This window comes from Dendropsophus ebraccatus, chromosome 7 (genome assembly GCF_027789765.1).
Source record: "Dendropsophus ebraccatus isolate aDenEbr1 chromosome 7, aDenEbr1.pat, whole genome shotgun sequence".
NCBI lineage: Eukaryota > Metazoa > Chordata > Amphibia > Anura > Hylidae > Dendropsophus > Dendropsophus ebraccatus.
The window spans coordinates 141,324,870-141,338,180 of NC_091460.1; positions in this window are offsets into that span (position 1 = coordinate 141,324,870).

Sequence of the window (13,311 nt, forward strand, 5' to 3'; positions counted from 1 at the left end):
GAACATCACTAATAGGGGACAGAACAAAAACATCTCCCCCTATCCCCTATTAGTGATGTTCTGGGGTCACTTCCCTGCACTCCCCTGCAGATCTATGTATTCTTATATGCCACAAAGCATCCAGTGTATAATGCACCTAGGACCCAACTACAACAGCTGCAGCCACTACAACTCCCAGCATATACTGACAGTCTGCAGCCCTCAGGATATGCTGGGAGTTGTACTGCCTGCAGCTCTTGTAGTTGGGTCCTAGTTTAACGGTTTGCGCTAGTGTACTGTAGTGACCGCAGGGCTGTGTCAGTACACTACCGCAAACATTACACTGACCCTTATAGACCCCAATGGTACACAGGCTCTGCACACTATAGAAGTGATTACAGTGCAATTACTAATGACTCACAGGTGATGTATTCTCCGATTCCCATAGCTCACTTTTTGCTTTCTTCTCTGTCTGGCGCAACCATCATGAAGACTTCTCCGACCACAACTCATCTGCAGGCGGGCAGCTGGGGTGACAGGGGCAGGGGAGCAGCTGGGGTGATAGGGGCAGGGGAGCAGCTGGGGTGACGGGGAGGGGGAGAATCTGGGGAGGCAGGGGGAGTAGATTGGGGCAGGGGGAGAATCTGGGGAGGCAGGGGGAGTAGATTGGGGCAGGGGGAGAATCTGGGGTGAAAGGGGCAGGGGGAGCAGCTGTGGGGGCAAGGGGAGAAGATGGGGCAGGGGAGAAGCTGGGGGGACAGGCAGGGGGAGCAGCTGGGGGGTGCAGGGGGAGAAGCTGGGGGCAGGGGGAGAACCTGGGGGGGCAGGGGGAGAACCTGGGGACAGGGAGAGCAGCTGGGGTCAGGGGAGGACCTGGGGGGTGCAGGAGGAGCAGCTGCAGAGGGTGCAGGGGGAGAAGCTAAGGGGGGCAGGGGAGAAGCTAGGGGGCAGGGGGAGAACCTGGGTGAGGTGCAGGGGGAGAAGCTGGGAGGGCAGGGGGAGCAGTTGGGGGCAGGGGGAGAACCAGGGGGCACGGAGAGCAGCTGGGGGGTGCAAAGGGAGAAGCTGGGGGGAAGAAGGTGAAGTCGGGGAGCATCCGTGGGGCAGAGGCAGGCTAGGCAGGTCTCCTGCCATGCAGCTTCGGGGCCGGGGGGGGGGGGGGGCTGAGCTTCCTGCACACACTACTTCTATTACAAGAAGCTGCAGCCCCGCGGTCCTGGACTTCTCCCCTGCTCGGCGGCACATGTGACGTTATTGCGCCGAGCAGGGGAGAACTCCGGGACCGCGGGGCTGCAGCTATGAGCTTCCGGCTCGTAATAGAGGTAGTGTGTGCCGGAAGCTCAGTTGGCTGCTGCACACCCGTGGTCCGGTGCCTAGGGCGGCAGGGGGTTAAAAAAACATTTTTTTAAAAAATATATTTTTTTTTTCCCTGCGGGTGCCGCCCCCCGCATGACGCCGCCCTAGGCACCGGATCACGGGTGCCTAGTGGCAAATACGGCCCTGAGAAGAATACCCTTGGTAGAAGTTCCATGATCAGGATCTTTCACACCTCTTTAAAGAACTGGGCAACATAAATGCTTCTGGCTTTTGTCTTCATGGTAATAGCCATCAGATGGTTTTGAAAGTCACCCCATATGACTTTAGAAGTAAATAGGGTATGTACAGTAACTGTTTAGAACTTTTGGCTTACTATGGAAATCACTACAAGACTCAAAGGTTACATATCAATGTCTTCAATAGAGATGAGCGAACTTGTGAAAAGTTTGGTTAGGCAGGATTGCGGAATTTGTATGTAAAGTTCGGGTTTCTGCCAAACGAGACGCTCATTATACTAACATGTCTGCGCTCCCCTGGGGTTCTTCTCCAGAATGGTCCCGTAATCTTCACCGGTGAAGGCCAGCTTAGCCAATCGCAGGTTGACTGGGATTGCACAGCTCAGCGTTCTGTGATTGGCTGCGTGAACTGTCACTCTTGTCTTTAGAATGACAGCTTGCTCAGCCAATCAAAGGTCGTGGTGCTGCCCCATCCTAGTCAGCCTGTTGGCTGAGCAGGTTGTAACTCTTGTTTCAAGAGTGGCAACTTGCTCAGTCAATCACAGGCTGACTGGGACAGGACAGCACGGTGGCCTGTGATTGGATGAGCGAACTGTCACTCTAGAGACAAAAGTGACAACCAGTCACAGGCTGCAGAGCTGTTCCATCCCAGTCAGCCTGTGATTGGCTGAGCAGGCCTTCACTGGGGAAGACAATGGGACCAGAGAGCGACAACAAGAGACTGGTGGAGCACGGACAGATAAAAAAAAAACGCTCGTTCACTGGGCCTATTACACGGCCCGATTATCGTTTAACTTTATACATTACCTGTCCAGGCTGCAGGGCTCCTCTTGCGGTCTTCTTCTCCTGGGGTCCCACGCTCTGCAGCTTCAGTGCAGAGGCAGTCCGCCTCTACATAAATCCCCGTAGCGTCGGAGATGCGGGGACATTTATAAGTCCGGAGTAAAAAAAGCCGGACTTAATAAATGTCCCCCTTAGTCTTCACTTTTGAAGTTTACATATGTAGCTGTGAACTTTCTTATGAGCTCTTTTATGTAACCTTACTAGAATATTTGGTTTAATTACACTCTACCCTGAGCATCCATATGTATGAGCATAAATACTTAGATCAAACTAATGAAATTAAGGCTAATAAATAAAACAAGCCTTTTCCTTTTGAATATGGATTATCGTACGGCCACCATATGGCTAAACAACAGGCGTCACTCTAGCAGGTGTATATTCCATCAGTTTGATTGAAAGGAGGGGGGGTGCGTTGGGTCAAAGACATTGTCAAACACGGGCATATTTTACCAGTGGGAAGAATTATCACTTGCCCACTAATCTGGAGCCATCCTATTCTGTAGGAGGAAGTTACACAACTGTTCTGCTAAATCCAATTTTCTGGAGCCAGAACCCACATCCCTAACAGATGGAAATCTAATGGAAATTTGAAATGTCATCCATAGTGAAGAGAACTAACAAGATCTGCCTGATTGAATATTTAGTGACTCCTGCACATCTAGTTTCAGAAAATCTGGGATGCGGAGCCTGAAATCTGTTTTCTTAGGTTCACAGATTGTGTAAATCATTTTCATACATGCAGATTACAACACATCATCTGAACCGTGTACCTCCAAGCAATCTACATTATAATGTTTGCAATATAATAGCCAACTTCATTGTTTCTCGTTTACATATGTTGTTTAGGAAAACATAATGTAGGCGTTCTATGTAACACAAGCAAATCCGTCATTAGCCAAGTGTAAGTTTTATGGACGTTAAACATGAATAACCGTTCTTTATTAGAGATGAGCGAGTACTAAAATGCTCGGGTGCTCGATACTTGAGACGGATATTTCCCAATTCTCGGGTGCTCGTTTTGAGTAACGAACCCCATTGAAGTCAATGGAAAACTTGAGCATTTTTGCAGGGGACCAAAGCTCTGCACAGGGAAGGTTGCCTGAAAACCTGGAAGCCTCAGAAAATGATGGAAACAACATGGAAATGGACAGGAAACAGCAGGGGCGGCATGTATGGACGGCTCTGGGGCTGACTAATCGCAACATTATGCCAAAATCTGGGCAACAGCCGGGTGGTGGCTCTCAATACAATTACAAATAGAAAATTTGTGTGTAACTGGTGCTTGGGTTTTTTAAGGCACCCGTTGCACAGGACGCAGCACAGTGAGGATAGGTATAGCTGAACTATAGATCTCAGCCAGCCAAGAGAATGTCAGCAACAGGACAAATTGAGTACTGACAGCTGCACTACAAGTCCAAGCCAGCAGCCAAGAGTAACAAAAAAAAATATGTTTTAAAAATGTAAAGCCCTTAGAAGGACTAATTCCCTGCCTAACACTCTCCCTGACAGACAGCAGCTCTCTCCCTAATCTCTTCCAGCCTGCGTCTGACGCGAGCACCGTGGGACCTGATTCTTATATGCCCAGGTCATCTGATCTGGCCAGCCAATCGCTGCTATTGACATGTAGGGTTCCCACGACATGCTACGAGCTCCCAAAGACTCTCCTGCATGATGATTGGCTGAAAAAAAGCCGCCAAATATGCAGGAAGATGAAGATGCCATTGTCTCGAGTATCGTGAGAAGCTCGTCCGAGTGACGAGAACCACCGAGTACCCTAATACTCCAACGAGTACCAAGCTCGGACAAGCACGTTCGCTCATCACTATTCTTTATTTATACGGCTAAATATTGGTAATGTATTAGACTTTGATTAGAATATGATTGGGACAATGACAGTTTATATCATCAATAACCAAATGTTACTCCTTACACATTATAGCCACATGACTAGCGGTGTATTCCACATGCCGGCTTCCCAGGATTTACTGTATAAGCTACTGTTTGTTAGTATCTGTATGAAGGGAGAAGTTACAGCATACAATAAATCTACACATGATCCAATTCTCCTTTATGTGACAAAATTTTTATGGACAAATTATCTTGAGGTGTCACCAGGGGGGGGGGGGGGGGGGGGGGGGGGGGGGCTTCGAGCATTTTTCCTCACTGAGACAGGAAGAGAAACGGCACAACTCCTTCTTCCCTCTTAAATTAGAGGGAAGATGTCTGCCAAGCTGTTGTAGTAAGGTCAGGATAGAAAGATTATAATATCTCAATTGCCTTATGGGGCAGTGTTGCATGTGCTGTCATATTGGGTAACCCTATTGCATCCCTACATAGATAGCTATAGCAAACTAATTATCAAATTTTCTTCATTTTTGCAATTTTGTGTTTTTTTCATCTGTTTTCGGATGGAAAAATGGATGCATTTGTGTGCATTCATTTTGATCAGTTTTTTTCCCCATTGATTTCAATTATTAAAAAAAAAAAACCTGATCAAAACGCATCTTTTTTATAACGTACACAAAAACATGGTCGACAACATATTTGTGTACTTTAAAAAAACATGGATGCACTCCGATCCTTTTCTTTCTAAAATGGTAGTCAATGGAAAAACTGATAAAATGGATGCATACAAAGGCATTTATTTTTTTTAAAAATGGACGAAAAAAACGTAGCGTGAACCCAGCCTAAGCCAAAATAAATATACAGCACATGTATTGGGTGGATCGCCATTGCAGCAATAAAAAATGCATTAGATCTCAACCACAGTATAATAGTCCACAATGGTTTACATAGATATTGAAAATATTTCTTATTTATGGGACAATTATCTGCCAAAAAAGGGTGTATTGGATAATCAATAATGATAAAAAAAAAAGCCCTGCCTGGACAACCACTTGAGTAATCCAGCAATCATTAAAGTGGCCCAACCTGCACCATAGTTGAGCCACACCTGAAGACCCTTTAAATGAGCACCGATCAACAAGGTCACCGTTTGTTATGGGCATCAGCTATAAAAGGGCCTTTGTATGGTTTTTTTGAATGTTTTTATTAGAATCTTCTGTAGGAACTAAACAATTCGCTTAGTTTCTATCAGAATTCTGCTCATCAGGCTGCCAGGCTTCGAAGTTTCCCAAGACTGGATCCATCTTTTCCCAGCACCTGGAGAGGAGCGTCACGGAGCGGAGCAGACTTCAAAGCCCAGCAGCCTAATGAGCAGAATCCCAATAGGAAGACATCGATTTGTTTCGTTCCTACTGTAGATTCGCTCATCTCTAATAACTGCTTGAAACTCACTGGTGTGAACATAACCAAAGTGAGGATTAAAGAAAAGGTGGACTGCCTTTGTTAGCTACAATACCAGAGAAACCCTTGGTCTCGAGCTCTGACCACCAGCTATGGCCGTTGCGGCAGAAGTTACATTTTTGCTAGTTGTTTTCATGCTTGCATTTAACTGGTGTGGACATGGGAGGATCCTTTCCTGGCCTAATTGATCACATTCTGGAGTGAATTCATCCAGCACCTTCGCAGTTAACTCCTTGCCTTCCCAGTGATTGACAGCTTCCTGTCTCAGTTCTTGTCTGTCTGCCCCAATCACCTCTGAGACTGGGACCTGGCTTCCTTTAAGACTCACTTCCTACCCTGTGATTTGTTATCCTGATTCATTGGTTTCCTGACTTTGGCTTGTGTCCCTGACTATGTTTTTGCCTTCTGATTTGATCTGTATTTAAGTCCTCAGGTTTTTTCTGCCTTTGGTTTGCCTCAATGACTCTGTTTATTGCCCAGTGACTTTGTACTGGTATCTGCCTCTCCTGGTTTGACCGCAGGTTGCTGACCCCCTACCATTGTGTATTTTTGTCCTTGTCTCGTAATTCTCACATATTTGTCTTGTGCTTTGTTCCACCTTTTAGTGCAGGGACCGTCTCCTAGTTGTCCCGTGTTGCTTTGGATATGTTGAGGCAAATAGGCAGGGACAGTGGACGCGCAACAGCACCAGGTCTGCACTTGTCTCTACATCTTCTGTGCATGCCCTGACCAGTCCTGACAACTGAGAACTGGGACCAGTTCCATTGCCAACTGAGAATTGGGACCAGTTCCATCGCCAAATGAGAATTGGGACCAGTTCCGTTGCCAACTGAGAATTGGGGCCAGTTCTATTGGGAGAAGGCACATACCAAGAGACTAGGTTTATCTGAGGTCGGTAAGAAGGTGTCATGGAGCCTCCCAGGGAACTTTTTTTTCTACAATAAAGAACGAAACAAGATTAGCAAATTGTCCCTTTAGAATAACAAGGGTTTCATAGACGGCTTTTGTTGTGCCTACATAATATAATACTACCACCACTTGCTTTCAATGCACTCTCATAAAACAATACTCCCTTTAAACACTTCAAATAAACACTTAAATATAATACCGAACAGTATTATATAATAGGTGCCAAAATGTAAGCGCTCTCCCTTTGAATCGCAGACACTTGGTTTCTATAGCCGGCTATTAGTATAAGGATCACTCATATTACTCATTGTGCCTCTAGCCAACATTTTTCAATTACAAGATAATTTGTGCCTCATAACTTAAAAATTGTCGAAGTGACCTTTGAATAGTATTTTTTTTATCCTTCGGGTCCCGGGGAAGTGTTTTATAAAAAATCCCGACCAAAAAAATATGCAGCGGCATTACTGATAAATTAGAACAATTTTCTTACCTATTATGTTATAAATTATTTATGCTGCATAATTAATCACAAACTGCGGGCTGCGGAGCTGGATTTTTGTTTTCACAGTACATGTCCGTAATACACGAAAGGAATGCTTAATAAGCATCTGGGTTACATGGATTAATGAGGAGAACTTTGATGGAACTTTCTGGAATGCTCTTTTGGTCATACCTGGCAAACAAACATAGGAAGAAATATAGGAGTCATGAATGTTACTGAGAAACAGCATTTAAAGTGGTTTCCTGCTTAACAATCTGTACACGGACATAGAGAGAGCATACCCCATTACTTAAAGTCAAAAGCATGACGTTCCCTATAGGCAGCTATTCCGTGGATAGCCTTCTATTTGAGGATGGATTAAAAGAAATTAATGGGCGAAATAGACGCTGCAGTTACAGATAACAGTCCGCTTCCTCCGCTTTACTGTTTTATCCTACACAGCAGAGCCTTAGCCACCTGCTGTACATGAAACTAGGGCATGGCCACATTCATGTTATAGAGGCCCCCTGCAGTTCTCTGCACAGCCATGTAGCCAGGAGTGCCGCTCTGCAGAGACAGGGGGCAGCACTTAGCCACGCTGTTCCTTCTTATTTTGAGGATAAGTGAGAGTCCTAGAGGGGAACTTCTCCTGATCATAAACTAATGGTATATCCTAGTTAGAGATGCGTGTATCACTCAGAAATTAATTTTGCGAAGTTCGCAAATAATCACACGGATTCGCGAATCACATATAAATGAAGCCAATCACCTTATATAGAGGGTGAGGTGGTGTGTGCTGACACACAAAACCCAACAATCACTGAACTCAGGGAGAACAGCGAAACAAATCCACTGGAGTACTCATTTACAAGTCTACACTGATTGTCCCCTACAAAATTTGAATATGCAAAAAAACGGGTCCGTGGAGCGTCAGTTGCGAGTCTCAAAACACAGGAATAGCCAGATATCCCTCTCTCCAGAGAAGGAAGCCCATTGCCAAGGGGTGCCTCCTAGTGGGGAGAGCACCAAACCAGCCTGATACGTAGTCTCTCAGGTCCTCACTCTGTTGCGAGCTTTGGGACCTAAATAGGGAAACACCAGGGTGGCCCCTGTAAGTCAAAGTCTAACTCTGTGGCGAGTATAACGACATAAGACAAGGGTTACCAAGGCTAGGCATCCATCCACAGACTGCAGTTTCAGGGTATTTGCCCCTCGTCAGTGTGGAGCAGGATTCTGGCCACCGAGGGCAATGAAAAATAGACCAACAAAACACAACAATCACTGAACTCAGGGAGAACAGCGAAAAAAATCACAATGTGGTTTGCTGCTGATTGGATGGGTGCAAAGGATTATGGATAATCCCTTTATCCCTCCAAAATACAGAACTGTGAGCCAACATGTGCGTCCGCAATTGCATCCACCATGTTTAGAGAATTTGTGAAGCAAATCTGGCGAATTTGCGTATCGATATGAAGTGTCAGATTCGCTTCTCTCATCTCTAATTGTAATGATAAGACATGAGGGAATTTACAGTAGTAACAAAGTGAAGCCCTCCATTATCTCTAATCCACTCATCAGCCGGCTGCCGCTCTGTGCCGCTCCTCCCCAGGTGTTGGCAAAAGCTGGATCCAGTCCTGGGAAACTTTTCCCAGTTTCCCAGAACCGGATCCGGCACCCAGTAGGGAGTGGATTGCAGAGATAATGAAGCGCTTCACTTTGTAATTACTGTAAATTTGCCCATCTCTACTAAAATTCAAAAAACTCAAGTAATATTCAATAACTTGTACCTGTAATTTTATAAGCATTCTTGCACAGTGGTTATCGGCTGATTTTAGTACTGCTTTTATTGCTTCTGAGAGTCCTCTTCGTGGTGTACAGTTATGTCTCATTCTCTAAATTTCAGAGGGTTGGGATGTTTAGCAGTAGTACACATAGGTTCTTTCCTTCCCTTAGTTGCCTGGTCATTCAAAGCAAAGCAACGCACAACAATTTCCAACAAGGACAACAGGTCATAGCAGATTCAGCAGGTTTATAGGAGCTGCTTCAAAAGTGCTCTATTAAAAGTCCACCAGCACACAGTAGCAACGTTTCAGCAGATGCAGCTGCCTTTTCCATCTGCCGAAACGTTGCTATCGTATGCTGGTGGACTTTCAAAGCTGCTGCCGCTCCTTGTCGTCGTTATCGTTCAAAAATCTTACAACATGTTGAAAGACAAGGATGAGCCAACATCATGCATTTCAGCTGATCGTTGCCCTGTAATAGGAGCTATTACACCAAACGGCAGATAATTGGCCAAATACGGCCAATAATCGCTCGGTGTAAAAGGGCCTTTAGAATGTAATCAAATTCTCAGTCAAATAGTTAATTGTGTTAAGGAAACTATTACAACAAAAAGATAACTAAAACGGCCTCCTTCCAGAAGAAGCCTGGACAGCGCCGATCTGTCAAACTGATGCTGAATAAATGAATGGATTAATCTGCATATAAGTCATAAATATAGATGACTCGAAACCAGAAATCAGGTATATATCAGCAGAGTTCTCCTCCCAGTATAAATACAATTCAGAAAGAACACACACTGCTTCCTAACACCTCTGATGCTACATATCATATCTATTTCTCCTCCATGCTGTAAGACATTCTCTCTTCTGATCCCAGCCTTCTCGTCTTGCACATGCTTTAGCATTTTAATGTGTTTATTACAGCAAGCCGGCTCGTAATCACGGCCAAACCGTATTATCAGACGGCAGAAGTAGCCGGCGTTATTATCCCAGCCTCTTCTTTCAATACATCCACTGCCTTTATTTTTCTTTTATTGGGTACAAATTGGCACTAGGTCTGTCCCAGTTGTCCCAGTAAAGCTGTTGAATCATGAAAAGACCAGATATTCAAAAAAAAAAAAAAAATGCAGTAATTCCGAGAACAAAGCTATCCGTACAATGTGCAAAGTAGAGAAACTAACGGCAGGGATGTAATGGATAGTGCGTATAGGATCTAGAAGGTGCGCGGTGTATTTATGGTGTTTAATGTTCCTCTTAGAGAGGTGACGTCAATCGCCTTCACGTGGAGGTACCTTTGGGGGTTTGGTCGTTCTGGCGCAGTGAAAGATTGTGAAATGTAATTAATATTAGTGCAAGGCTCCACGTGAGGATCAGCGGCTCATTTGTATTCATGATGGAAAGTGTGCAAATAGGAAAGCGAACACCGACAGATTACGCTGATGACATTTCTACAAGAGAAAACAGATAATAATCATCCGGAAAAAACAGACAATAATCTTATAAACATAATAAACCTCATTTACATAAAAGCAGTTTCACTCTTTTCTTTTATCACTTTTGCACATTGAAGATTCTATTCTAATGTATGAAACGTGGCTAAGGGTCATATTACACGGGCCGATCAGCAGGAGCAAGCGAGCGCCGACCTGTCTGATCAGCGCTGGCTTGCTCCTCGTTCCCTGCTTGCTGCTGACGGGTAAGAGAGGGGGGGGGCTGCGGGAGGGGCTCCTAGGAGAATCCCCGGACAGAGCCCATAGGAGGTAGTGGAGGTCTGCTGCTGCCGCTCCTATGTAGCGGAGCGACAGCCAGCACACCGTCCTTATCGCAAAAAAAAATAAAAAACATGTTGAAAGACAAAGATCAGCCGACCATGTTTGCTGATCTCTGCCCTTTTACATTAGTTATTACACCAAGCGATAATCAGCTGAATACAGACGATATAATGACATGGTGTAATAGAGCCTTAAAGTGTCACTGTCGTTTAATTTGTTTTTGGTTTTTTTTTGCAGAAATCAGTAGTACAGGCGATTTTAAGAAACTTAGCTGAAAAATGAATTTTTATCATGAAAAAGCAGTTTGAAGCTCTCCCCCCTTTCTTCATGATTTTCTATGGAGAGGGGAGGGGTGGAGGGAGATGAGGCATCAAAACAGGACAACAAAGAGTTAATTTACAGCTACATCACCGGCTATCTCGTATGAAGTCAGCACTGACCTCTCTGACCTCTGAATACCGGCTTTTATACAGCTCCCACTGTGTAATCCTTTGTTCTCTGCTCTCTGCTGGTGACTTATCTCCCTCCTCCCCTCTCCATAGAACAGACAGGACTGGACAGATGTAAAAGAGTCAAGATTTTCTGATAATGAGCAGTGGATGAGAGAGAGGAGAGGGGATGGGAAAAGGCTTTTTGAATGCAGATAATGGCAGATTTGCCTAATAAACCCAATTACAAAGTTTCCTAAAATCGTCTGGACTATTGATTTCTGCAAAACAAAATGAAACAACAGTGACACTTTAAGGGCCATATAAGAGGGCACGACCGGGGAAGTAATGAAGCGCTGATTGGCTAAATCAGTGCTCACCTACAGGGCCTCTTACATGGCTAGATAACCATGCAGGCAGCTCTAGTGATGTTTGTGCAGTCCTTTCCTATGCTTCCTGTCCTTTGTGCAGTGGATTATTGTTTTTGCATGTTGAAAGGCATGGGCTGGCCGACCAGCTTGCCCACTAATTTCTGGCTCTATTACACGGGGAGATAGCTGCCTCATTTGACAGCTGTTGGTAACAGGGCCTTAAAGGGTTTTTCACCAATTTATTTATTTTTTACTTTCAAATCAACTGGTTCCAGCAAGTGCCAGAGATTTGTATTTTACTTCTATTAAAAAAAAAAATCTGAAGTCTTCCAGTACTTATCAGCTGCTATATGTCCCGCAGGAAGTGGTGTATTCTTTCCAGTCTGACACAGTGCTCTCTGCTGCCACCTCTGTCCATGTCAGGAACTGTCCAGAGCAGCAGCAAATCCCTATAGAAAACCTCTCCTGCTCTGGACAGTTCCTGACATGGACAGAGGTGGCTGCAGTGAGCACTGTGTCATACTGGAAAGAAAACACCACTTCCTGCTGGACATCCAGCAGCTGATAAGTACTGGAAGACTGGAGATTTTTTTAAACAGAATTAATTTACAGATCTGAATACATTTCTGACACCAACTGATTAAAAAATGTTCTTCCCCGGAGTACTCCCTCAAACATAGTAGAAAAAATTGTTACCTGGCCGCTGTAAAATGGCCGCTACGTGTCTATACGTACTGTACCCTGACAGCCTAGAAGAGTCCATGATTATCTGCATCCTGACGCCTGTGACCTGAATGACATTGTACTAACCTCTCATTCTTTCCTGTAACTCTGACTGACAAGGCCTGACTGACGGGTGGGATGCGGCCTACTGTATGTTTAATGCAAACGTTATTCCCTTTGCGACCACTTCTTACCATTGCCTTTAATTTTCATTACCTGGTATGATTACTACAAGCAGTTATTGGGTTAGTCTAAATGAAGTGTGTCCGGACATCAATAAACAGGAGCAGCAAATGAGATCCATAGTGTACATGTGACGGTCCATCCTCCAGGCCATGATATATCAATAGCTGAAGGCCTATCAATAACTCACAAGGCATGAATACAGCAAAAGGTCACGTCACACAAATCTCTTGAACCAAGAGGCGGCTTTTTAGAATTATTATTGCCGTATCTAGCTGCTTACAATATGAACAATTGGGAGAGATTTATCAAACCTGGTGTAAAGTGAAACTGGCTCAGTCGCCCCTAGCAACCAATCAGATTCCACCTTTCATTTTCCAAAGAGTCTGTGAGGAATGAAAGGTGGAATCTGATTGGTTGCTAGGGGCAACTGGGCCAGTTTCACTTTACACCATGTTTGATAAATCTCTCCCTATATCACTACACATATGTCTATACAGTACAAGGTAAGAGAAAGACTATGGGAGAGACGTATCAAGCAATCTTATAGTAAATTCTTATTGTCCATAACAACCAATGAGAGCTCATCTTTCACCTATATATTTTACCAGCACAATGTAAGAAATTCAAGGCTTAGCCATATTTGGCAAAAAAAAGCCTCATTATGTACTCAAAAAGCTGTTTCCCAGTCTCCCTCCTCACTTGTTATCTGTGCATTATCAGGCAAAGCGTCTTCATTAAAGAGAAGCATAGTAAAGACGGGTTTGCTGAGTCCATTATAACCTATGGAGGGGGGAGGGGCTGAGGGGGGTGAGTGAGCAGGAAGAGGACAGAGCCAGCTCGTGCTGTTGGAGACTATTTGGGCACTAAATTCTGAGGTCAGAAAGGTCGGTGCTTATCTGGTAACTTGCTAAGAGAAGATTGCAGGATGATGTGCTGTGCTCTTTGCTATACACCAGCAGTTTGTCTTCTCTTCATGCTC